This window comes from Schistocerca gregaria, unplaced genomic scaffold, assembly GCF_023897955.1.
Source record: "Schistocerca gregaria isolate iqSchGreg1 unplaced genomic scaffold, iqSchGreg1.2 ptg000179l, whole genome shotgun sequence".
Classification (NCBI taxonomy): Eukaryota; Metazoa; Arthropoda; class Insecta; order Orthoptera; family Acrididae; genus Schistocerca; species Schistocerca gregaria.
The window spans coordinates 3,642,606-3,670,548 of NW_026061729.1; positions in this window are offsets into that span (position 1 = coordinate 3,642,606).

Genomic DNA, 27,943 nt, shown 5'->3' on the forward strand with positions numbered 1-27,943 from the left:
TCTGCACAGCTATGTCGCGTGCTGCTGTATGCTGAGACACTAAAAGCACCATAGTAGAACACAGATGAAGATTCTAAGTTGATGTAATAGCCAGTAAGAAGTAGTACAATTCAAGTTTTAGGTATCGATTATTGACTTCTTAGCTGGCTTTGGTGCCTTGGACATGAGCTATTACCTTAAGATCCTGCATGAAAGTAGGACTAGCAGCCGAGTTGCACGGGAGAATTTGAAAACTGTTCATATGTAGTAAAAACCTGAGAAATCCGTCCGTTTTCGTCATTTGTTATCGAATCGACTTAAAGCCAGATCGTCACATTGGCCGCTCTTCTCTCTGAAACGGTTGTACTTATCGTCTGCAAAGCTGTGTCGCGTGCTGCGGTATGCGGAGAAACTAAAAGCACCGTAGTAGAACACAGATGAAGCTTCTAAGTTGAAGTAATAGCCAGTAAGAAGTTAGGTATCGATTATTGACTTTTTAGCTGGCTCAGGTGCCTTGGACATGAGCTAGGACCTTAACATTCTGCATGAAAGGAGGACTAGCAGCCGCGTTGCTCGGGAGAATGTGAAAAGTGTTCATATGTAGTAAAAACCTGAGAAATCCTTCAGGTTTCGTCATTTGTTATCGAATCGACTTAAAGCCAGATCGTCACATTGGCCGCTCTTCTCTCTGAAACGGTTGTACTTATCGTCTGCAAAGCTATGTCGCGTGCTGCGGTATGCGGAGACACTAAAAGCACCATAGTAGAACACAGATGAAGCTTCTAAGTTGATGTAATAGCCAGTAAGAAGTAGTCCAATTCAAGTTTTAGGTATCGATTATTGACTTTTTTGCTGGCTTTGGTGCCTTGGACATGAGGTAGGACCTTAGGATTCTGCATAAAAGGAGGACTAGCAGCCCAGTTGCACGGGAGAATGTGAAAAGTGCTCATATGTAGTAAAAACCTGAGAAATCCGTCCGTTTTCGTCATTTGTTACCGAATCGACTTAAAGCCAGATCGTCACATTGGCCGCTCTTCTCTCTGAAACGGTTGTACTTATCGTCTGCAAAGCTATGTCGCGTGCTGCGGTATGCGGAGACAGTAAAAGCACCATAGTAGAACACATATGAAGCTTCAAAGTTGATGTAATAGCCAGTAACAAGTAGTACAGTTCAAGTTTTAGGTATCGATTATTGACTTTTTAGCTGGCTTTGGTGCATTGGACATGAGCTAGGACCTTAACGATCTGCATGAAAGGAGGACTAGCAGCCGAGTTGCATGGGAGAATGTGAAAAGTGTTCATATGTATTAAAATCCTTGTAAATCCGTCCGTTTTCGTCATTTGTTATCGAATCGACTTTTAGCCAGATCGTCACATTGGCCACTCTTCTCCGTGAAACGGTTGTACTTATCGTCTGCAAAGCTATGTCGCGTGCTGCGGTATGCGGAGACACGAAAATAATCATAGTAGAACACAGATTAAGCTTCTAAGTTGGTGTAATAGCCAGTAAGAAGTAGTACAATTCAAGTTTTAGGTATCGATTATTGACTTTTTAGCTGGCTTTGGTGCTTTGGACATGAGCTAGGACCTTGAGATTCTGCGTGAAAGGAGGACTAGCAGCAGAGTTGCACGGGAGAATGTGAAAAGTGTTCGCATGTAGTAAAAACCTGAGAAATCCGTCCGTTTTCGTCATTTGTTATCGAATCGACTTAAAGCCAGATCGTCACATTGGCCGCTCTTCTCTCTGAAACGGTTGTGCTTATCGTCTGCAAAACTATGTCGCGTGCTGCGGTATGCGGAGAAACTAAAAGCACCGTAGTAGAACACAGATGAAGCATCTAAGTTGATGTAACAGCCAGTAAGAAGTAGTACAGTTCAAGTTTTAGGTATCGATTATTGACTTTTTAGCTGGCTTTGGTGCCTTGGACATGAGCTACGACCTTGAGATTCTACGTGAATGGAGGACTAGCAGCAGAGTTGCACGGGAGAATGTGAAAAGTGTTCGCATGTAGTAAAAACCTGAGAAATCCGTCCGTTTTCTTCATTTGTTATCGAATCGACTTAAAGCCAGATCGTCACATTGGCCGCTCTTCTCTCTGAAACGGTTGTGCTTATCGTCTGCAAAACTATATCGCGTGCTCCGGTATGCGGAGAAACTAAAAGCACCGTAGTAGAACACAGATGAAGCTTCTTAGTTGATGTAATAGCCAGTAAGAAGTAGTCCAATTCAAGTTTTAGGTATCGATTATTGACTTTTTAGCTGGCTTTGGTGCCTTGGACATGAGCTAGGACCTTAAGATTCTGCATAAAAGGAGGACTAGCAGCCCAGTTGCACGGGAGAATGTGAAAAGTGTTCACATGTAGTAAAAACCTGAGACATCCGTCCGTTTTCGTCATTTGTTATCGAATCGACTTAAAGCCAGATCGTCACATTGGCCGCACTTCTCTCTGAAACGGTTGTACTTATCTTCTGCAAAGCTATGTTGCGTGCTGCGTTATGTGGAGACACTAAAAGCACCATAGTAGAACAGAGATGAAGCTTCTAAGTTGACGTAGTAGCCAGTAAGAAGTAGTAGAATTCAAGTTTTAGGTATTGATTATTGACTTTTTAGCTGCCTTTGGTGCCTTGGACATTAGCTAGGACCTTAAGATTCTGCATGAAAGGAGGACTAGCAGCCGAGTTGCACGGGAGAATGTGAAAAGTGTTCATATGTAATAAAAACCTGAGAAATCCGTCCGTTTTCGTCATTTGTTATCGAATCTACTTAAAGCCAGATCGTCACATTGGCCGCTCTTCTCTCTGAAACGGTTGTACTTATCGTCTACAAAGCTATGTCGCGTGATGCGGTATGCGGAGACACTAAATGCACCATAGTAGAACACAGATGAAGCTTCTAAGTTGATGTAATAGCCAGTAAGAAGTAGTACAATTCAAGTTTTAGGTATCGGTTATTGACTTTTTAGCTGCCTTTGGTGCCTTGGACATGAGCTAGGACCTTAAGATTCTGCATGAAAGGAGGACTAGCTGCCGAGTTGCACGGTAGAATGTGAGAAGTGTTCATATGTAGTAAAAACCCAAGAGATCCGTCCGTTTTCGTCATTTGTTATCGAATCGTCTTAAAGCCAGATCGTCACATTGACCGCTCTTCTCTCTGAAACGGTTGTACTTATCGTCTGCAAATCTAAGTCGCGTGCTGGGGTATGCGGAGACACTAAAAGCACCATAGTAGAACACAGATGAAGCTTCTACGTTGATGTAATAGCCAGTAAGAAGTAGTACAATTGAAGTTTTAGTTATCGATTACTGACTTTGTAGCTGGCTTTGATGCCTTGGACATGAGCTAGGACCTTAAGATTCTGCATGAAAGGAGGACTAGCAGCCGAGTTGCACGGGAGAATGTGAAAAGTGTTCGCATGTAGTAAAAACCTGAGAAATCCGTCCGATTTCGTCATTTATACTTATCGTCTACAAAGCTATGTCGCGTGCTGCGGTATGCGGAGACACTAAAAGCACCATAGTAGAACACAGATGAAGCTTCTTAGTTGATGTAATAGCCAGTAAGAAGTAGTACAATTCAAGTTTTAGGTATCGGTTATTGACTTTTTAGCTGGCTTTGGTGCCTTGGACATGAGCTAGGGCCTTAAGATACTGCATCAAAGGGCTAGCTGCCGAGTTGCACGGGAGAATGTGAAAAGTGTTCATATGTAGTAAAAACCCAAGAAATCCGTAAGTTTTCGTCATTTGTTATCGAATCGTCTTAAAGCCAGATCGTCACATTGACCGCTCTTCTCTCTGAAACGGTTGTACTTATCGTCTGCAAAGCTATGTCGCGTGCTGCGGTATGCGGAGACACTAAAAGCACCATAGTAGAACACAGATGAAGCTTCTAAGATGATGTAATAGCCAGTAAGAAATAGTACAATTCAAGTTTTAGATATCGTTATTGTCTTTTTAGCTGGCTTTGGTGCCTTGGACATGGGCTATGACCTTAAGATTCTGCATGAATGGAGGACTAGCAGCCGAGTTGCACGGGAGGATGTGAAAAGTGTTCATATGTAGTAAAAACCTGAGAAATCCGTCCGTTTGCGTCATTTGTTATCGAATCGACTTAAAGCCAGATCGTCACATTGGCCGCTCTTCTCTCTGAAACGGTTGTACTTATCGTCTACAGAGCTATGTCGCGTGCTGCGGTATGCGGAGACACTAAAAGCACCATAGTAGAACACAGATGAAGCTTCTAAGTTGATGTAATAGCCAGTAAGAAGTAGTACAATTCAAGTTTTAGGTATCGGTTATTGACTTTTTAGCTGGCTTTGGTGCCTTGGACATGAGCTAGGACCTTAAGATTCTGCATGAAAGGAGGACTAGCTGCCGAGTTGCACGGGAGAATGTGAAAAGTGTTCATATGTAGTAAAAACCCAAGAAATCCGTCCGTTTTCGTCATTTGTTATCGAATCGTCTTAAAGCCAGATCGTCACATTGACCGCTCTTCTCTCTGAAACGGTTGTACTTATCGTCTGCAAAGCTATGTAGCGTGCTGCGGTATGCGGAGACATTAAAAGCACCGTAGTAGAACACAGATCGAGCTTCTAAGTTGATGTAATAGCCAGTAAGAAGTAGTACAATTCAAGTTTTAAGTATTGATTATTGACCTTTTAGCTGCCTTGGTGCCTTGGACATGAGCTAGGACCTTGAGATTCTGCATGAAAGGAGGACTAGCAGCCGAGTTGCACGGGAGAATGTGAAAAGTGTTCGCATGTAGTAAAAACCTAAGAAATCCGTCCGTTTTCGTCATTTGTTATCGAATCAACTTATAGCCAGATCGTCACATTGGCCGCACTTCTCTCTGAAACGGTTGTACTTATCGTCTGCAAAGCTATGTCGCGTGCTGCGGTATGCGGAGACACTAAAATCACCATAGTAGAACACAGATGAAGCATCTAAGTTGATGTAATAGCCAGTAAGAAGTAGTCCAATTGAACTTTTTGGTATCGATTATTCACATTTTAGCTGGCTTTGGTGACTTGGACATGAGCTAGGACCTTAAGATTCTGCATGAAAGGAGGACTAGCAGCCGAGTTGCACGGGAGAATGTAAAAAGTGTTCATATGTAGTAAAAACCTGAGACATCCGTCCGTTTTCGTCATTTGTTATCGAATCGACTTAAAGCGAGATCATCACATTGGCCGCTCTTCTCTCTGAACGGTTGTACATATCGTCTGCAAAGCTATGTCGCGTGCTGCGGTATGCGGAGACAAGAAAATCTTCATAGTAGAACACAGATGAAGCTTCTAAGTTGATGTAATAGCCAGTAAGAAGTAGTACAATTCAAGTTTTAGTTATCGATTATTGACTTTTTAGCTGGCTTTGATGCCTTGGACATGAGCTAGGACCTTAAGATTCTGCATGAAAGGAGGACTAGCAGAGGAGTTGCACGGGTGAATGTGAGAAGTGTTCATACGTAGTAAAAACCTGAGAAATCCGTCCGTTTTCGTCATTTGTTATCGAATCTACTTAAAGCCGGATCGTCACATTGGCCGCTCTTCTCTCTGAAACCGTTGTACTTATCGTCTGCAAAGCTATGTCGCGTGCTGCGGTATGCGGAGACACTAAAGGCACCATAGTAGAACACAGATGAAGCTTCTAAGTTGATGCAATAGCCAGTAAGAAGTAGTACAATTCAAGTTTTATGTATCGGTTATTGACTTTTTGGCTCGCTTTGGTCCCTTGGACATGAGCTAGGACCTTAACATTCTGCATGAAAGGAGGACTACCAGCCGAGTTGCACGGGAGAATGTGAAAAGTGTTCATATGTAGTAAAAACCTGAGAAATCCGTCCGTTTTCGTCATTTGTTATCGAATCGACTTAAAGCCAGATCGTCACATTGGCCGCTCTGCTCTCTGAAACGGTTGTACTTATCGTCTGCAAAGCTATGTCGCGTACTGCGGTATTCGGGGACACTAAACGCACCATAGTAGAACACAGATGAAGCTTCTAAGTTGATGTAATAGCCAGTAAGAAGTAGAACAATTCAAGTTTTAGATATTGATTATTGACTTTTTAGCTGGCTTTGGTGCCTTGGTCATGATCTAGGACCTTAAGATTCTGCATGAAAGAAGGACTAGCAGCCGAGTTGCCCGGGAGAATGTGAAAAGTGTTCATATGTAGTAAAAACCTTAGCAATCCGTCCGTTTTCGTCATTTATTAATCCAATCGACTTAAAGCCAGATCGTCACATAGGCCGCTCTTCTCTCTGAAACGGTTGTACTTATCGTCTGCAAAACTATGTCGCGTGCTGCGGTATGCGGAGAAACTAAAAGCACCGTAGTAGAACATAGATGAAGGTTCTAAGTTGATGTAATAGCCAGTAAGAAGTAGTCCAATTCAAGTTTTAGGTATCGATTATTGACTTTTTAGCTGGCTTTGGTGCCTTGGACATGAGCTAGGACCTTAAGATTCTGCATGAAAGGAGGACTAGCTGCCGAGTTGCACGGGAGAATGTGAAAAGTGTTCATATGTAGTAAAAACCCAAGAAATCCGTCCGTTTTCGTCATTTGTTATCGAATCGTCTTAAAGCCAGATCGTCACATTGACCGCTCTTCTCTCTGAAACGGTTGTACTTATCGTCTGCAAAGCTATGTCGCGTGCTGCGGTATGCGGAGACACTAAAAGCACCATAGTAGAACACAGATGAAGCTTCTAAGTTGATGTAATAGCCAGTAAGAAGTAGTACAATTCAAGTTTTAAGTATTGATTATTGACCTTTTAGCTGCCTTGGTGCCTTGGACATGAGCTAGGACCTTGAGATTCTGCATGAAAGGAGGACTAGCAGCCGAGTTGCACGGGAGAATGAGAAAAGTGTTCGCATGTAGTAAAAACCTGAGAAATCCGCCCGTTTTGGTCATTTGTTATCGAATCGACTTATAGCCAGATCGTCACATTGGCCGCTCTTCTCTCTGATACGGTTGTACTTATCGTCTGCAAAGCTATGTCGCGTGCTGCGGTATGCGGAGACACTAAAATCACCATAGTAGAACACAGATGAAGCATCTAAGTTGATGTAATAGCCAGTTAGAAGTAGTCCAATTGAACTTTTTGGTATCGATTACTCACATTTTAGCTGGCTTTGGTGACTTGGACATGAGCTAGGACCTTAAGATTCTGCATGAAAGGAGGACTAGCAGCCGAGTTGCACGGGAGAATGTAAAAAGTGTTCATATGTAGTAAAAACCTGAGAAATCCGTCCGTTTTCGTCATTTGTTATCGAATCGACTTAAAGCCAGATCATCACATTGGCCGCTCTTCTCTCTGAACGGTTGTACATATCGTCTGCAAAGCTATGTCGCGTGCTGCGGTATGCGGAGACAAGAAAATCTTCATAGTAGAACACAGATGAAGCTTCTAAGTTGATGTAATAGCCAGTAAGAAGTAGTACAATTCAAGTTTTAGTTATCGATTATTGACTTTTTAGCTGGCTTTGATGCCTTGGACATGAGCTAGGACCTTAAGATTCTGCATGAAAGGAGGACTAGCAGAGGAGTTGCACGGGTGAATGTGAGAAGTGTTCATACGTAGTAAAAATCTGAGAAATCCGTCCGTTTTCGTCATTTGTTATCGAATCGACTTAAAGCCAGATCGTCACATTGGCCGCTCTTCTCTCTGAACGGTTGTACTTATCGTCTGCAAAGCTATGTCGCGTACTACGGTATTCGGAGACACTAAACGCACCATAGTTGAACACAGATGAAGCTTCTAAGATGATGTAATAGCCAGTAAGAAATAGTACAATTCAAGTTTTAGATATCGTTATTGACTTTTTAGCTGGCTTTGGTGCCTTGGACATGAGCTATGACCTTAAGATTATGCATGAAAGGAGGACTAGCAGCCGAGTTGCACGGGAGAATGTGAAAAGTGTTCACATGTATTAAAAACCTGAGAAATCCGTCCGTTTTCGTCATTTTTTTATCCAATCGAGTTAAAGCCAGATCGTCACATTGGCCGCTCTTCTCTCTGAAACGGTTGTACTTATCGTATGCAAAACTATGTCGCGTGCTGCGGTATGCGGAGAAACTAAAAGCACCGTAGTAGAACATAGATGAAGGTTCTAAGTTGATGTAATAGCCAGTAAGAAGTAGTCCAATTCAAGTTTTAGGTATCGATTATTGACTTTTTAGCTGGCTTTGGTGCCTTGGACATGAGCTAGGACCTTAAGATTCTGCATAAAAGGAGGACTAGCAGACGAGTTGCACGGGAGAATGTGAAAAGTGTTCATATGTAGTAAAAACCTGAGACATCCGTCCGTTTTCGTCATTTGTTATCGAATCGACTTAAAGCCAGATCGTAACATTGGCCGCTCTTCTCTCTAAAACGGTTGTACTTATCGTCTGCAAAGCTGTGTCGCGTGCTGCGGTATGCGGAGAAACTAAAAGCACCGTAGTAGAACATAGATGAAGCATCTAAGTTGATGTAATAGCCAGTAAGAAGTAGTCCAATTCAAGTTTTAGGTATCGATTATTGACTTTTTAGATGGCTTTGGTGACTTGGACATGAGCTAGGACCTTAAGATTCTGCATGAAAGGAGGACTAGCAGCCGAGTTGCACGGGAGAATGTGAAAAGTGTTCATATGTAGTAAAAACCTGAGAAATCCGTCCGTTTTCGTGATTTGTTATCGAATCGACTTAAAGCCAGATGGTCACATTGGCCGCTCTTCTCTCTGAAACGGTTGTACTTATCGTCTGCAAAGCTATGTCACGTACTGCGGTATTCGGAGACACTAAAAACACCATAGTAGAACACAGATAAAGCTTCTAAGTTGATGTAATAGCCAGTAAGAACTAGTACAATTCAAGTTTTAGGTATCGATTATTGACTTTTTAGCTGGCTTTGGTGCCTTGGACATGAACTAGGACCTTACGATTCTGCATGAAAGGAGGACTAGCAGCCGAGTTGCACGGGAGAATGTGAAAAGTGTTTATATGTAGTAAAAACCTGAGAAATCCGTCCGTTTTCGTCATTTGTTATCGAATCGACTTAAAGCCAAATCGTCACATTGGCCGCTCTGCTCTCTGAAACGGTTGTACTTATCGTCTGCAAAGCTATGTCGCGTACTGCGGTATTCGGAGACACTAAACGCACTATAGTAGAACACAGATGAAGCTTCTAAGTTGATGTAATAGCCAGTAAGAAGTAGAACAATTCAAGTTTTAGATATTGATTATTGACTTTTTAGCTGGCTTTGGTGCCTTGGTCATGATCTAGGACCTTAAGATTCTGCATGAAAGAAGGACTAGCAGCCGAGTTGCCCGGGAGAATGTGGAAAGTGTTCATATGTAGTAAAAACCTTAGAAATCCGTCCGTTTTCGTCATTTATTTATCCAATCGACTTAAAGCCAGATCGTCACATTGGCCGCTCTTCTCTCTGAAACGGTTGTACTTATCGTCTGCAAAACTATGTCGCGTGCTGCGGTATGCGGAGAAACTAAAAGCACCGTAGTAGAACATAGATGAAGGTTCTAAGTTGATGTAATAGCCAGTAAGAAGTAGTACAATTCAAGTTTTAGTTATCGATTATTGACTTTTTAGCTGGCTTTGATGCCTTGGACATGAGCTAGGACCTTAAGATTCTGCATGAAAGGAGGACTAGCAGAGGAGTTGCACGGGTGAATGTGAGAAGTGTTCATATGTAGTAAAAACCTGAGAAATCCGTCCGTTTTCGTCATTTGTTATCGAATCGACTTAAAGCCAGATCGTCACATTGGCCGCTCTTCTCTCTGAACGGTTGTACTTATCGTCTGCAAAGCTATGTCGCGTACTACGGTATTCGGAGACACTAAACGCACCATAGTTGAACACAGATGAAGCTTCTAAGATGATGTAATAGCCAGTAAGAAATAGTACAATTCAAGTTTTAGATATCGTTATTGACTTTTTAGCTGGCTTTGGTGCCTTGGACATGAGCTATGACCTTAAGATTATGCATGAAAGGAGGACTAGCAGCCGAGTTGCACGGGAGAATGTGAAAAGTGTTCACATGTAGTAAAAACCCAAGAAATCCGTCCGTTTTCGTCATTTGTTATCGAATCGACTTAAAGCCAGATCGTCACATTGGCCGCTCTTCTCTCTGAAACCGTTGTACTTATCGTCTGCAAAGCTATGTCGCGTGCTGCGGTATGCGGAGACACTAAAGGCACCATAGTAGAACACAGATGAAGCTTCTAAGTTGATGCAATAGCCAGTAAGAAGTAGTACAATTCAAGTTTTATGTATCGATTATTGACATTTTAGCTGGCTTCGGTGCCTTGGACATGAGCTAGGACCTTAAGATTCTGCATGAAAGGAGGACTAGCAGCCGAGTTGCACGGGAGAATGTGGAAAGTGTTCATATGTAGTAAAAACCTGAGAAATCCGTCCGTTTTCGTCATTTGTTATCGAATCGTCTTAAAGCCAGATGGTCACATTGGCCGCTCTTCTCTCTGAAACGGTTGTACTTATCGTCTGCAAAGCTATGTCACGTACTGCGGTATTCGGAGACACTAAAAACACCATAGTAGAACACAGATGAAGCTTCTAAGATGATGTAATAGCCAGTAATAAGTTGTACAATTCAATTTTTAGGTATCGGTTATTGACTTTTTGGCTCGCTTTGGTCCCTTGGACATGAGCTAGGACCTTAAGATTCTGCATGAAAGGAGGACTAGGAGCAGAGTTGCACGGGAGAATGTGAAAAGTGTTCATATGTAGTAAAAACCTGAGATATCCGTCCGTTTTCGTCATTTGTTATCGAATCGACTTAAAGCCAGATCGTCACATTGGTCACTCTTCTCTCTGAAACGGTTGTACTTATTGTCTGCAAAGCTATGTCGCGTGCTGCGGTATGTGGAGACACGAAAATCATCATAGTAGAACACAGATAAAGCTTCTAAGTTGATGTAATAGCCAGTAATAACTAGTACAATTCAAGTTTTAGGTATCGATTATTGACTTTTTAGCTGGCTTAGGTGCCTTGGACATGGGCTATGACCTTAAGATTCTGCATGAAAGGAGGACTAGCAGCCGAGTTGCACGGGAGAATGTGAAAAGTGTTCATATGTAGTAAAAACCTTAGAAATCCGTCCGTTTTCGTCATTTATTAATCCAATCGACTTAAAGCCAGATCGTCATATTGGCCGCTCTTCTCTCTGAAACGGTTGTACTTATCGTCTGCAAAACTATGTCGCGTGCTGCGGTACGCGGAGAAACTAAAAGCACCGTAGTAGAACATAGATGAAGGTTCTAAGTTGATGTAATAGCCAGTAAGAAGTAGTCCAATTCAAGTTTTAGGTATCGATTATTGACTTTTTAGCTGGCTTTGCTGCCTTGGACATGAGCTAGGACCTTAAGATTCTGCATAAAAGGAGGACTAGTAGCCGAGTTGCACGGGAGTATGTGAAAAGTGTTCATATGTAGTAAAAACCTGAGACATCCGTCTGTTTTCGTCTTTTGTTATGGAATCGTCTTAAAGCCAGGTCGTAACATTGGCCGCTCTTCTCTCTAAAACGGTTGTACTTATCGTCTGCAAAGCTGTGTCGCGTGCTGCGGTATGCGGAGAAACTAAAAGCACCGTAGCATAACATTGATGAAGGTTCTAAGTTGATGTAATAGCCAGTAAGAAGTAGTACAATTCAAGTTTTAGGTATCGATAATTGACTTCTTAGCTGGCTTTGGTGACTTGGACATGAGCTAGGACCTTAAGATTCTGCATGAAAGGAGGACTAGCAGCCGAGTTTCACGGGAGAATGTGAAAAGTGTTCATATGTAGTAAAAACCTGAGAAATCCGTCCGTTTTCGTCATTTGTTATCGAATCGACTTAAAGCCAGATCGTCACATTGGCCGCTCTTCTCTCTGAACGGTTGTACTTATCGTCTGCAAAGCTATGTCGCGTACTACGGTATTCGGAGACACTAAACGCACCATAGTTGAACACAGATGAAGCTTCTAAGATGATGTAATAGCCAGTAAGAAATAGTACAATTCAAGTTTTAGATATCGTTATTGACTTTTTAGCTGGCTTTGGTGCCTTGGACATGAGCTATGACCTTAAGATTATGCATGAAAGGAGGACTAGCAGCCGAGTTGCACGGGAGAATGTGAAAAGTGTTCACATGTAGTAAAAACCTGAGAAATCCGTCCGTTTTCGTCATTTTTTTATCCAATCGAGTTAAAGCCAGATCGTCACATTGGCCGCTCTTCTCTCTGAAACGGTTGTACTTATCGTCTGCAAAACTATGTCGCGTGCTGCGGTATGCGGAGAAACTAAAAGCACCGTAGTAGAACATAGATGAAGGTTCTAAGTTGATGTAATAGCCAGTAAGAAGTAGTCCAATTCAAGTTTTAGGTATCGATTATTGACTTTTTAGCTGGCTTTGGTGCCTTGGACATGAGCTAGGACCTTAAGATTCTGCATAAAAGGAGGACTAGCAGACGAGTTGCACGGGAGAATGTGAAAAGTGTTCATATGTAGTAAAAACCTGAGACATCCGTCCGTTTTCGTCATTTGTTATCGAATCGACTTAAAGCCAGATCGTAACATTGGCCGCTCTTCTCTCTAAAACGGTTGTACTTATCGTCTGCAAAGCTGTGTCGCGTGCTGCGGTATGCGGAGAAACTAAAAGCACCGTAGTAGAACATAGATGAAGCATCTAAGTTGATGTAATAGCCAGTAAGAAGTAGTCCAATTCAAGTTTTAGGTATCGATTATTGACTTTTTAGATGGCTTTGGTGACTTGGACAAGAGCTAGGACCTTAAGATTCTGCATGAAAGGAGGACTAGCAGCCGAGTTGCACGGGAGAATGTGAAAAGTGTTCATATGTAGTAAAAACCTGAGAAATCCGTCCGTTTTCGTGATTTGTTATCGAATCGACTTAAAGCCAGATGGTCACATTGGCCGCTCTTCTCTCTGAAACGGTTGTACTTATCGTCTGCAAAGCTATGTCACGTACTGCGGTATTCGGAGACACTAAAAACACCATAGTAGAACACAGATAAAGCTTCTAAGTTGATGTAATAGCCAGTAAGAACTAGTACAATTCAAGTTTTAGGTATCGATTATTGACTTTTTAGCTGGCTTTGGTGCCTTGGACATGAACTAGGACCTTACGATTCTGCATGAATGGAGGACTAGCTGCCGAGTTGCACGGGAGAATGTGAAAAGTGTTTATATGTAGTAAAAACCTGAGAAATCCGTCCGTTTTCGTCATTTGTTATCGAATCGACTTAAAGCCAAATCGTCACATTGGCCGCTCTGCTCTCTGAAACGGTTGTACTTATCGTCTGCAAAGCTATGTCGCGTACTGCGGTATTCGGAGACACTAAACGCACTATAGTAGAACACAGATGAAGCTTCTAAGTTGATGTAATAGCCAGTAAGAAGTAGAACAATTCAAGTTTTAGATATTGATTATTGACTTTTTAGCTGGCTTTGGTGCCTTGGTCATGATCTAGGACCTTAAGATTCTGCATGAAAGAAGGACTAGCAGCCGAGTTGCCCGGGAGAATGTGAAAAGTGTTCATATGTAGTAAAAACCTTAGAAATCCGTCCGTTTTCGTCATTTATTTATCCAATCGACTTAAAGCCAGATCGTCACATTGGCCGCTCTTCTCTCTGAAACGGTTGTACTTATCGTCTGCAAAACTATGTCGCGTGCTGCGGTATGCGGAGAAACTAAAAGCACCGTAGTAGAACATAGATGAAGGTTCTAAGTTGATGTAATAGCCAGTAAGAAGTAGTACAATTCAAGTTTTAGTTATCGATTATTGACTTTTTAGCTGGCTTTGATGCCTTGGACATGAGCTAGGACCTTAAGATTCTGCATGAAAGGAGGACTAGCAGAGGAGTTGCACGGGTGAATGTGAGAAGTGTTCATACGTAGTAAAAACCTGAGAAATCCGTCCGTTTTCGTCATTTGTTATCGAATCGACTTAAAGCCAGATCGTCACATTGGCCGCTCTTCTCTCTGAAACCGTTGTACTTATCGTCTGCAAAGCTATGTCGCGTGCTGCGGTATGCGGAGACACTAAAGGCACCATAGTAGAACACAGATGAAGCTTCTAATTTGATGCAATAGCCAGTAAGAAGTAGTACAATTCAAGTTTTATGTATCGATTATTGACATTTTAGCTGGCTTCGGTGCCTTGAACATGAGCTAGGACCTTAAGATTCTGCATGAAAGGAGGACTAGCAGCCGAGTTGCACGGGAGAATGTGGAAAGTGTTCATATGTAGTAAAAACCTGAGAAATCCGTCCGTTTTCGTCATTTGTTATCGAATCGTCTTAAAGCCAGATGGTCACATTGGCCGCTCTTCTCTCTGAAACGGTTGTACTTATCGTCTGCAAAGCTATGTCACGTACTGCGGTATTCGGAGACACTAAAAACACCATAGTAGAACACAGATGAAGCTTCTAAGATGATGTAATAGCCAGTAAGAAGTTGTACAATTCAATTTTTAGGTATCGGTTATTGACTTTTTGGCTCGCTTTGGTCCCTTGGACATGAGCTAGGACCTTAAGATTCTGCATGAAAGGAGGACTAGGAGCAGAGTTGCACGGGAGAATGTGAAAAGTGTTCATATGTAGTAAAAACCTGAGAAATCCGTCCGTTTTCGTCATTTGTTATCGAATCGACTTAAAGCCAGATCGTTACATTGGTCACTCTTCTCTCTGAAACGGTTGTACTTATTGTCTGCAAAGCTATGTCGCGTGCTGCGGTATGTGGAGACACGAAAATCATCATAGTAGAACACAGATAAAGCTTCTAAGTTGATGTAATAGCCAGTAATAACTAGTACAATTCAAGTTTTAGGTATCGATTATTGACTTTTTAGCTGGCTTAGGTGCCTTGGACATGGGCTATGACCTTAAGATTCTGCATGAAAGGAGGACTAGCAGCCGAGTTGCCCGGGAGAATGTGAAAAGTGTTCATATGTAGTAAAAACCTTAGAAATCCGTCCGTTTTCGTCATTTATTAATCCAATCGACTTAAAGCCAGATCGTCATATTGACGCTCTTCTCTCTGAAACGGTTGTACTTATCGTCTGCAAAACTATGTCGCGTGCTGCGGTATGCGGAGAAACTAAAAGCACCGTAGTAGAACATAGATGAAGGTTCTAAGTTGATGTAATAGCCAGTAAGAAGTAGTCCAATTCAAGTTTTAGGTATCGATTATTGACTTTTTAGCTGGCTTTGCTGCCTTGGACATGAGCTAGGACCTTAAGATTCTGCATAAAAGGAGGACTAGCAGCCGAGTTGCACGGGAGTATGTGAAAAGTGTTCATATGTAGTAAAAACCTGAGACATCCGTCTGTTTTCGTCTTTTGTTATCGAATCGTCTTAAAGCCAGGTCGTAACATTGGCCGCTCTTCTCTCTAAAACGGTTGTACTTATCGTCTGCAAAGCTGTGTCGCGTGCTGCGGTATGCGGAGAAACTAAAAGCACCGTAGCATAACATTGATGAAGGTTCTAAGTTGATGTAATAGCCAGTAAGAAGTAGTACAATTCAAGTTTTAGGTATCGATAATTGACTTTTTAGCTGGCTTTGGTGACTTGGACATGAGCTAGGACCTTAAGATTCTGCATGAAAGGAGGACTAGCAGCCGAGTTTCACGGGAGAATGTGAAAAGTGTTCATATGTAGTAAAAACCTGAGAAATCCGTCCGTTTTCGTCATTTGTTATCGAATCGACTTAAAGCCAGATCGTCACATTGGCCGCTCTTCTCTCTGAACGGTTGTACTTATCGTCTGCAAAGCTATGTCGCGTACTACGGTATTCGGAGACACTAAACGCACCATAGTTGAACACAGATGAAGCTTCTAAGATGATGTAATAGCCAGTTAGAAATAGTACAATTCAAGTTTTAGATATCGTTATTGACTTTTTAGATGGCTTTGGTGCCTTGGACATGAGCTATGACCTTAAGATTATGCATGAAAGGAGGACTAGCAGCCGAGTTGCACGGGAGAATGTGAAAAGTGTTCACATGTAGTAAAAACCTGAGAAATCCGTCCGTTTTCGTCATTTTTTTATCCAATCGAGTTAAAGCCAGATCGTCACATTGGCCGCTCTTCTCTCTGAAACGGTTGTACTTATCGTCTGCAAAACTATGTCGCGTGCTGCGGTATGCGGAGAAACTAAAAGCACCGTAGTAGAACATAGATGAAGGTTCTAAGTTGATGTAGTAGCCAGTAAGAAGTAGTCCAATTCAAGTTTTAGGTATCGATTATTGACTTTTTAGCTGGCTTTGGTGCCTTGGACATGAGCTAGGACCTTAAGATTCTGCATAAAAGGAGGACTAGCAGACGAGTTGCACGGGAGAATGTGAAAAGTGTTCATATGTAGTAAAAACCTGAGACATCCGTCCGTTTTCGTCATTTGTTATCGAATCGACTTAAAGCCAGATCGTAACATTGGCCGCTCTTCTCTCTAAAACGGTTGTACTTATCGTCTGCAAAGCTGTGTCGCGTGCTGCGGTAAGCGGAGAAACTAAAAGCACCGTAGTAGAACATAGATGAAGCATCTAAGTTGATGTAATAGCCAGTAAGAAGTAGTCCAATTCAAGTTTTATGTATCGATTATTGACTTTTTAGATGGCATTGGTGACTTGGACATGAGCTAGGACCTTAAGATTCTGCATGAAAGGAGGACTAGCAGCCGAGTTGCACGGGAGAATGTGAAAAGTGTTTATATGTAGTAAAAACCTGAGAAATCCGTCCGTTTTCGTCATTTGTTATCGAATCGACTTAAAGCCAAATCGTCACATTGGCCGCTCTGCTCTCTGAAACGGTTGTACTTATCGTCTGCAAAGCTATGTCGCGTACTGCGGTATTCGGAGACACTAAACGCACTATAGTAGAACACAGATGAAGCTTCTAAGTTGATGTAATAGCCAGTAAGAAGTAGAACAATTCAAGTTTTAGATATTGATTATTGACTTTTTAGCTGGCTTTGGTGCCTTGGTCATGATCTAGGACCTTAAGATTCTGCATGAAAGAAGGACTAGCAGCCGAGTTGCCCGGGAGAATGTGAAAAGTGTTCATATGTAGTAAAAACCTTAGAAATCCGTCCGTTTTCGTCATTTATTTATCCAATCGACTTAAAGCCAGATCGTCACATTGGCCGCTCTTCTCTCTGAAACGGTTGTACTTATCGTCTGCAAAACTATGTCGCGTGCTGCGGTATGCGGAGAAACTAAAAGCACCGTAGTAGAACATAGATGAAGGTTCTAAGTTGATGTAATAGCCAGTAAGAAGTAGTCCAATTCCAGTTTTAGGTATCGATTATTGACTTTTTAGCTGGCTTTGGTGCCTTGGACATGAGCTAGGACCTTAAGATTCTGCATAAAAGGAGGACTAGCAGCCGAGTTGCACGGGAGAAAGTGAAAAGTGTTCATATGTAGTAAAAAACCTGAGACATCCGTCTGTTTTCGTCTTTTGTTATCGAATCGACTTAAAGCCAGATCGTAACATTGGCCGCTCTTCTCTCTAAAACGGTTGTACTTATCGTCTGCAAAGCTGTGTCGCGTGCTGCGGTATGGGGAGAAACTAAAAGCACCGTAGTAGAACATTGATGAGGGTTCTAAGTTGATGTAATAGCCAGTAAGAAGTAGTCCAATTCAAGTTTTAGGTATCGATTATTGACTTTTTAGCTGGCTTTGGTGCCTTGGACATGAGCTAGGACCTTAAGATTCTGCATAAAAGGAGGACTAGCAGCCGAGTTGCACGGGAGAATGTGAAAAGTGTTCATATGTAGTAAAAACCTGAGAAATCCGTCCGTTTTCGTCATTTGTTATCGAATCGACTTAAAGCCAGATCGTAACATTGGCCGCTCTTCTCTCTAAAACGGTTGTACATATCGTCTGCAAAGCTATGTCGCGTGCTGCGGTATACGGAGACACTAAAAGCACCATAGTAGAACACAGATGAAGCATCTAAGTTGATGTAATAGCCAGTAAGAAGTAGTCCAATTCAAGTTTTAGGTATCGATAATTGTCTTTTTAGCTGGCTTTGGTGACTTGGACATGAGCTAGGACCTTAAGATTCTGCATGAAAGGAAGACTAGCAGCCGAGTTTCACGGGAGAGTGTGAAAAGTGTTCATATGTAGTAAAAACCTGAGAAATCCGTCCGTTTTCGTGATTTGTTATCGAATCGACTTAAAGCCAGATGGTCACATTGGCCGCTCTTCTCTCTGAAACGGTTGTACTTATCGTCTGCAAAGCTATGTCACGTACTGCGGTATTCGGAGACACTAAAAACACCATAGTAGAACACAGATAAAGCTTCTAAGTTGATGTAATAGCCAGTAAGAACTAGTACAATTCAAGTTTTAGGTATCGATTATTGACTTTTTAGCTGGCTTTGGTGCCTTGTACATGAACTAGGACCTTACGATTCTGCATGAAAGGAGGACTAGCAGCCGAGTTGCACGGGAGAATGTGAAAAGTGGTTATATGTAGTAAAAACCTGAGAAATCCGTCCGTTTTCGTCATTTGTTATCGAATCGACTTAAAGCCAAATCGTCACATTGGCCGCTCTGCTCTCTGAAACGGTTGTACTTATCATCTGCAAAGCTATGTCGCGTACTGCGGTATTCGGAGACACTAAACGCACTATAGTAGAACACAGATGAAGCTTCTAAGTTGATGTAATAGCCAGTAAGAAGTAGAACAATTCAAGTTTTAGATATTGATTATTGACTTTTTAGCTGGCTTTGGTGCCTTGGTCATGATCTAGGACCTTAAGATTCTGCATGAAAGAAGGACTAGCAGCCGAGTTGCCCGGGAGAATGTGAAAAGTGTTCATATGTAGTAAAAACCTTAGAAATCCGTCCGTTTTCGTCATTTATTTATCCAATCGACTTAAAGCCAGATCGTCACATTGGCCGCTCTTCTCTCTGAAACGGTTGTACTTATCGTCTGCAAAACTATGTCGCGTGCTGCGGTATGCGGAGAAACTAAAAGCACCGTAGTAGAACATAGATGAAGGTTCTAAGTTGATGTAATAGCCAGTAAGAAGTAGTCCAATTCAAGTTTTAGGTATCGATTATTGACTTTTTAGCTGGCTTTGGTGCCTTGGACATGAGCTAGGACCTTAAGATTCTGCATAAAAGGAGGACTAGCAGCCGAGTTGCACGGGAGAAAGTGAAAAGTGTTCATATGTAGTAAAAAACCTGAGACATCCGTCTGTTTTCGTCTTTTGTTATCGAATCGACTTAAAGCCAGATCGTAACATTGGCCGCTCTTCTCTCTAATACGGTTGTACTTATCGTCTGCAAAGCTGTGTCGCGTGCTGCGGTATGGGGAGAAACTAAAAGCACCGTAGTAGAACATTGATGAGGGTTCTAAGTTGATGTAATAGCCAGTAAGAAGTAGTCCAATTCAAGTTTTAGGTATCGATTATTGACTTTTTAGCTGGCTTTGGTGCCTTGGACATGAGCTAGGACCTTAAGATTCTGCATAAAAGGAGGACTAGCAGCCGAGTTGCACGGGAGAATGTGAAAAGTGTTCATATGTAGTAAAAACCTGAGAAATCCGTCCGTTTTCGTCATTTGTTATCGAATCGTTTTAAAGCCAGATCGTAACATTGGCCGCTCTTCTCTCTAAAACGGTTGTACATATCGTCTGCAAAGCTATGTCGCGTGCTGCGGTATACGGAGACACTAAAAGCACCATAGTAGAACACAGATGAAGCATCTAAGTTGATGTAATAGCCAGTAAGAAGTAGTCCAATTCAAGTTTTAGGTATCGATAATTGTCTTTTTAGCTGGCTTTGGTGACTTGGACATGAGCTAGGACCTTAAGATTCTGCATGAAAGGAGGACTAGCAGCCGAGTTTCACGGGAGAGTGTGAAAAGTGTTCATATGTAGTAAAAACCTGAGAAATCCGTCCGTTTTCGTCATTTGTTATCGAATCGACTTAAAGCCAGATCGTCACATTGGCCGCTCTTCTCTCTGAACGGTTGTATTTATCGTCTGCAAAGCTATGTCGCGTACTGCGGTATTCGGAGACACTAAACGCACCATAGTTGAACACAGATGAAGCTTCTAAGATGATGTAATAGCCAGTAAGAAATAGTACAATTCAAGTTTTAGATATCGTTATTGACTTTTTAGCTGGCTTTGGTGCCTTGGACATGAGTTATGACCTTAAGATTATGCATGAAAGGAGGACTAGCAGCCGAGTTGCACGGGAGAATGTGAAAAGTGTTCATATGTAGTAAAAACCTGAGAAATCCGTCCGTTTTCGTCATTTGTTATCCAATCGACTTAAAGCCAGATCGTCACATTGGCCGCTCTTCTCTCTTAAACGGTTGTACTTATCGTCTGCAGAGCTATGTCGCGTGCTGCGGTATGTGGAGACACTAAAATCACCATAGTAGAACACAGATGAAGCTTCTAAGTTGATGTAATAGCCAGTAAGAAATAGTACAATTCAAGTTTTAGGTATCGATTATTGACTTTTTAGCTGGCTTTGGTGCCTTGGACATGAGCTAGGACCTTGAGATTCGGCATGAAAGGAGGACTAGCAGCCGAGTTGCACGGGAGAATGTGAAAAGTGTTCATATGTAGTAAAAACCTGAGAAATCCGTCCGTTTTCGTCATTTGTTATCGAATCGACTTAAAGCCAGATCGACACATTGGCCGCTCTTCTCTCTGAAACGGTTGTACTTATCGTCTGCAAAGCTATGACGCGTACCGCGATATTCGGAGACACTAAAAACACCATAGTAGAACACAGATGAAGCTTTTAAGATGCTGTAATAGCCAGTAAGAAGTAGTACAATTCAATTTTTAGGTATCGGTTATTGACTTTTTAGCTGGCTTTGGTGCCTTGGACGTGAGCTAGGACCTTAAGATTCAGCATGAAAGAAGGACTAGCAGCCGAGTTGCACGGGAGAATGTGAAAAGTGTTCATATGTAGTAAAAACCAACCTGAGAAATCCGTCCGTTTTCGTCATTTGTTATCGAACCGACATAAAGCCAAATCATCACATATGCAGCTCTGCTCTCTGAAACGGTTGTACTTATCGTCTGCAAAGCTATGTCGCGTACTGCGGTATTCGGAGACACTAAAAGCACCATAGTAGAACACAGATGAAGCTTCTAAGTTGATGTAATAGCCAGTAAGAAGTAGTACAATTCTAGTTTTAGGTATCGGTTATTGACTTTTTAGCTGGCTTTGGTGCCTTGGAAATGAGCTAGGACCTTAAGATTCTACATGAAAGGAGGACTAGCTGCCGAGTTGCACGGGAGAATGTGAAAAGTGTTCATATGTAGTAAAAACCTGAGATATCCGTCCGTTTTCGTCATTTGTTATCGAATCGACTTAAAGCCAGATGGTCACATTGGCCGCTCTTCTCTCTGAAACGGTTGTACTTATCGTCTGCAAAGCTATGTCGCGTGCTGCGGTATGTGGAGACACTAAAATCACCATAGTAGAACACAGATGAAGCTTCTAAGTTGATGTAATAGCCAGTAAGAAGTAGTACAATTCAAGTTCTAGGTATCGATTATTGACTTTTTAGCTGGCTTTGGTGCCTTGGACATGAGAAAGGACCTTGAGATTCTGCATGAAAGGAGGACTAACAGCCGAGTTGCACGGGACAATGTGAAAAGAGTTCATATGTAGTAAAAACCTGAGAAATCCGTCCGTTTTCGTCATTTGTTATCGAATCGACTTAAAGCCAGATCATCACATTGGCCGCTCTTATCTCTGAAACGGTTGTACTTATCGTCTGCAAAGCTATGTCGCGTACTGCGGTATTCGGAGACACTAAAAACACCATAGTAGAACACAGATGAAGCTTCTAAGATGATATAATAGCCAGTAAGAAGCAGTACAAATCAAGTTTTAGGTATCGGTTATTGAATTTTTAGCTGGCTTTGGTGCCTTGAACATGAGCTAGGACCTTAAGATTCTGTATGAAAGGAGGACTAGAAGCCCAGTTGCACGGGAGAATGTGAAAACTGTTCATATGTAGTAAAAACCAACCTAAGAAATCAGTCAGTTTTCGTCATTTGTTATCCAATCGACTTAAAGCCAGATCGTCACATTGGCCGCTCTTCTCTCTGAAACGGTTGTACTTATCGTCTGCAAAGCTATGTCGCGTGCTGCGGTATGCTGAGACACTAAAAGCACCATAGTACAACACAGATCAAGCTTCTAAGTTGATGTAATAGCCAGTAAGAAGTAGTACAATTCTAGTTTTAGGTATCGGTTATTGACTTTTTAGCTGGCTTTGGTGCCTTGGACATGAGCTAGGACATTAAGATTCTACATGAAAGGAGGACTAGCTGCCGAGTTGCACGGGAGAATATGAAAAGTGTTCATATGTAGTAAAAACCCAAGAAATCCGTCCGTTTTCGTCATTTGTTATCGAATCGTCTTAAAGCCAGATCGTCACATTGACCGCTCTTCTCTCTGAAACGGTTGTACTTATCGTCTGCAAAGCTATGTCGCGTGCTGCGTTATGCGGAGACACTAAAAGCACCATAGTAGAACACAGATGAAGCTTCTAAGATGATGTAATAGCCAGTAAGAAATAGTACAATTCAAGTTTTAGATATCGTTATTGACTTTTTAGCTGGCTTTGGTGCCTTGGACATGGGCTATGAGCTTAAGATTCTGCATGAAAGGAGGACTAGCAGCCGAGTTGCACGGGAGAATGTGAAAAGTGTTCATATGTAGTAAAAACCTGAGAAATCCGTCCGTTTTCGTCATTTGTTATCGAATCGACTTAAAGCCAAATCGTCACATTGGCCGCTCTGCTCTCTGAAACGGTTGTACTTATCGTCTGCAAAGCTATGTCGCGTACTGCGGTATTCGGAGACACTAAACGCACTATAGTAGAACACAGATGAAGCTTCTAAGTTGATGTAATAGCCAGTAAGAAGTAGAACAATTCAAGTTTTAGATATTGATTATTGACTTTTTAGCTGGCTTTGGTGCCTTGGTCATGATCTAGGACCTTAAGATTCTGCATGAAAGAAGGACTAGCAGCCGAGTTGCCCGGGAGAATGTGAAAAGTGTTCATATGTAGTAAAAACCTTAGAAATCCGTCCGTTTTCGTCATTTATTTATCCAATCGACTTAAAGCCAGATCGTCACATTGGCCGCTCTTCTCTCTGAAACGGTTGTACTTATCGTCTGCAAAACTATGTCGCGTGCTGCGGTATGCGGAGAAACTAAAAGCACCGTAGTAGAACATAGATGAAGGTTCTAAGTTGATGTAATAGCCAGTAAGAAGTAGTCCAATTCAAGTTTTAGGTATCGATTATTGACTTTTTAGCTGGCTTTGGTGCCTTGGACATGAGCTAGGACCTTAAGATTCTGCATAAAAGGAGGACTAGCAGCCGAGTTGCACGGGAGAAAGTGAAAAGTGTTCATATGTAGTAAAAAACCTGAGACATCCGTCTGTTTTCGTCTTTTGTTATCGAATCGACTTAAAGCCAGATCGTAACATTGGCCGCTCTTCTCTCTAAAACGGTTGTACTTATCGTCTGCAAAGCTGTGTCGCGTGCTGCGGTATGGGGAGAAACTAAAAGCACCGTAGTAGAACATTGATGAGGGTTCTAAGTTGATGTAATAGCCAGTAAGAAGTAGTCCAATTCAAGTTTTAGGTATCGATTATTGACTTTTTAGCTGGCTTTGGTGCCTTGGACATGAGCTAGGACCTTAAGATTCTGCATAAAAGGAGGACTAGCAGCCGAGTTGCACGGGAGAATGTGAAAAGTGTTCATATGTAGTAAAAACCTGAGAAATCCGTCCGTTTTCGTCATTTGTTATCGAATCGACTTAAAGCCAGATCGTAACATTGGCCGCTCTTCTCTCTAAAACGGTTGTACATATCGTCTGCAAAGCTATGTCGCGTGCTGCGGTATACGGAGACACTAAAAGCACCATAGTAGAACACAGATGAAGCATCTAAGTTGATGTAATAGCCAGTAAGAAGTAGTCCAATTCAAGTTTTAGGTATCGATAATTGTCTTTTTACCTGGCTTTGGTGACTTGGACATGAGCTAGGACCTTAAGATTCTGCATGAAAGGAGGACTAGCAGCCGAGTTTCACGGGAGAGTGTGAAAAGTGTTTATATGTAGTAAAAACCTGAGAAATCCGTCCGTTTTCGTGATTTGTTATCGAATCGACTTAAAGCCAGATGGTCACATTGGCCGCTCTTCTCTCTGAAACGGTTGTACTTATCGTCTGCAAAGCTATGTCACGTACTGCGGTATTCGGAGACAATAAAAACACCATAGTAGAACACAGATAAAGCTTCTAAGTTGATGTAATAGCCAGTAAGAACTAGTACAATTCAAGTTTTAGGTATCGATTATTGACTTTTTAGCTGGCTTTGGTGCCTTGTACATGATCTAGGACCTTACGATTCTGCATGAAAGGAGGACTAGCAGCCGAGTTGCACGGGAGAATGTGAAAAGTGGTTATATGTAGTAAAAACCTGAGAAATCCGTCCGTTTTCGTCATTTGTTATCGAATCGACTTAAAGCCAAATCGTCACATTGGCCGCTCTGCTCTCTGAAACGGTTGTACTTATCATCTGCAAAGCTATGTCGCGTACTGCGGTATTCGGAGACACTAAACGCACTATAGTAGAACACAGATGAAGCTTCTAAGTTGATGTAATAGCCAGTAAGAAGTAGAACAATTCAAGTTTTAGATATTGATTATTGACTTTTTAGCTGGCTTTGGTGCCTTGGTCATGATCTAGGACCTTAAGATTCTGCATGAAAGAAGGACTAGCAGCCGAGTTGCCCGGGAGAATGTGAAAAGTGTTCATATGTAGTAAAAACCTTATAAATCCGTCCGTTTTCGTCATTTATTTATCCAATCGACTTAAAGCCAGATCGTCACATTGGCCGCTCTTCTCTCTGAAACGGTTGTACTTATCGTCTGCAAAACTATGTCGCGTGCTGCGGTATGCGGAGAAACTAAAAGCACCGTAGTAGAACATAGATGAAGGTTCTAAGTTGATGTAATAGCCAGTAAGAAGTAGTCCAATTCAAGTTTTAGGTATCGATTATTGACTTTTTAGCTGGCTTTGGTGCCTTGGACATGAGCTAGGACCTTAAGATTCTGCATAAAAGGAGGACTAGCAGCCGAGTTGCACGGGAGAAAGTGAAAAGTGTTCATATGTAGTAAAAAACCTGAGACATCCGTCTGTTTTCGTCTTTTGTTATCGAATCGACTTAAAGCCAGATCGTAACATTGGCCGCTCTTCTCTCTAAAACGGTTGTACTTATCGTCTGCAAAGCTGTGTCGCGTGCTGCGGTATGGGGAGAAACTAATAGCACCGTAGTAGAACATTGATGAGGGTTCTAAGTTGATGTAATAGCCAGTAAGAAGTAGTCCAATTCAAGTTTTAGGTATCGATTATTGACTTTTTAGCTGGCTTTGGTGCCTTGGACATGAGCTAGGACCTTAAGATTCTGCATAAAAGGAGGACTAGCAGCCGAGTTGCACGGGAGAATGTGAAAAGTGTTCATATGTAGTAAAAACCTGAGAAATCCGTCCGTTTTCGTCATTTGTTATCGAATCGTTTTAAAGCCAGATCGTAACATTGGCCGCTCTTCTCTCTAAAACGGTTGTACATATCGTCTGCAAAGCTATGTCGCGTGCTGCGGTATACGGAGACACTAAAAGCACCATAGTAGAACACAGATGAAGCATCTAAGTTGATGTAATAGCCAGTAAGAAGTAGTCCAATTCAAGTTTTAGGTATCGATAATTGTCTTTTTAGCTGGCTTTGGTGACTTGGACATGAGCTAGGACCTTAAGATTCTGCATGAAAGGAGGACTAGCAGCCGAGTTTCACGGGAGAGTGTGAAAAGTGTTCATATGTAGTAAAAACCTGAGAAATCCGTCCGTTTTCGTCATTTGTTATCGAATCGACTTAAAGCCAGATCGTCACATTGGCCGCTCTTCTCTCTGAACGGTTGTATTTATCGTCTGCAAAGCTATGTCGCGTACTGCGGTATTCGGAGACACTAAACGCACCATAGTTGAACACAGATGAAGCTTCTAAGATGATGTAATAGCCAGTAAGAAATAGTACAATTCAAGTTTTAGATATCGTTATTGACTTTTTAGCTGGCTTTGGTGCCTTGGACATGAGCTATGACCTTAAGATTATGCATGAAAGGAGGACTAGCAGCCGAGTTGCACGGGAGAATGTGAAAAGTGTTCATATGTAGTAAAAACCTGAGAAATCCGTCCGTTTTCGTCATTTGTTATCCAATCGACTTAAAGCCAGATCGTCACATTGGCCGCTCTTCTCTCTTAAACGGTTGTACTTATCGTCTGCAGAGCTATGTCGCGTGCTGCGGTATGTGGAGACACTAAAATCACCATAGTAGAACACAGATGAAGCTTCTAAGTTGATGTAATAGCCAGTAAGAAATAGTACAATTCAAGTTTTAGGTATCGATTATTGACTTTTTAGCTGGCTTTGGTGCCTTGGACATGAGCTAGGACCTTGAGATTCGGCATGAAAGGAGGACTAGCAGCCGAGTTGCACGGGAGAATGTGAAAAGTGTTCATATGTAGTAAAAACCTGAGAAATCCGTCCGTTTTCGTCATTTGTTATCGAATCGACTTAAAGCCAGATCGACACATTGGCCGCTCTTCTCTCTGAAACGGTTGTACTTATCGTCTGCAAAGCTATGACGCGTACTGCGATATTCGGAGACACTAAAAACACCATAGTAGAACACAGATGAAGCTTTTAAGATGCTGTAATAGCCAGTAAGAAGTAGTACAATTCAATTTTTAGGTATCGGTTATTGACTTTTTAGCTGGCTTTGGTGCCTTGGACGTGAGCTAGGACCTTAAGATTCAGCATGAAAGAAGGACTAGCAGCCGAGTTGCACGGGAGAATGTGAAAAGTGTTCATATGTAGTAAAAACCAACCTGAGAAATCCGTCCGTTTTCGTCATTTGTTATCGAACCGACATAAAGCCAAATCATCACATATGCAGCTCTGCTCTCTGAAACGGTTGTACTTATCGTCTGCAAAGCTATGTCGCGTACTGCGGTATTCGGAGACACTAAAAGCACCATAGTAGAACACAGATGAAGCTTCTAAGTTGATGTAATAGCCAGTAAGAAGTAGTACAATTCTAGTTTTAGGTATCGGTTATTGACTTTTTAGCTGGCTTTGGTGCCTTGGAAATGAGCTAGGACCTTAAGATTCTACATGAAAGGAGGACTAGCTGCCGAGTTGCACGGGAGAATGTGAAAAGTGTTCATATGTAGTAAAAACCTGAGATATCCGTCCGTTTTCGTCATTTGTTATCGAATCGACTTAAAGCCAGATGGTCACATTGGCCGCTCTTCTCTCTGAAACGGTTGTACTTATCGTCTGCAAAGCTATGTCGCGTGCTGCGCTATGTGGAGACACTAAAATCACCATAGTAGAACACAGATGAAGCTTCTAAGTTGATGTAATAGCCAGTAAGAAGTAGTACAATTCAAGTTCTAGGTATCGATTATTGACTTTTTAGCTGGCTTTGGTGCCTTGGACATGAGAAAGGACCTTGAGATTCTGCATGAAAGGAGGACTAACAGCCGAGTTGCACGGGACAATGTGAAAAGAGTTCATATGTAGTAAAAACCTGAGAAATCCGTCCGTTTTCGTCATTTGTTATCGAATCGACTTAAAGCCAGATCATCACATTGGCCGCTCTTATCTCTGAAACGGTTGTACTTATCGTCTGCAAAGCTATGTCGCGTACTGCGGTATTCGGAGACACTAAAAACACCATAGTAGAACACAGATGAAGCTTCTAAGATGATATAATAGCCAGTAAGAAGCAGTACAAATCAAGTTTTAGGTATCGGTTATTGAATTTTTAGCTGGCTTTGGTGCCTTGAACATGAGCTAGGACCTTAAGATTCTGTATGAAAGGAGGACTAGA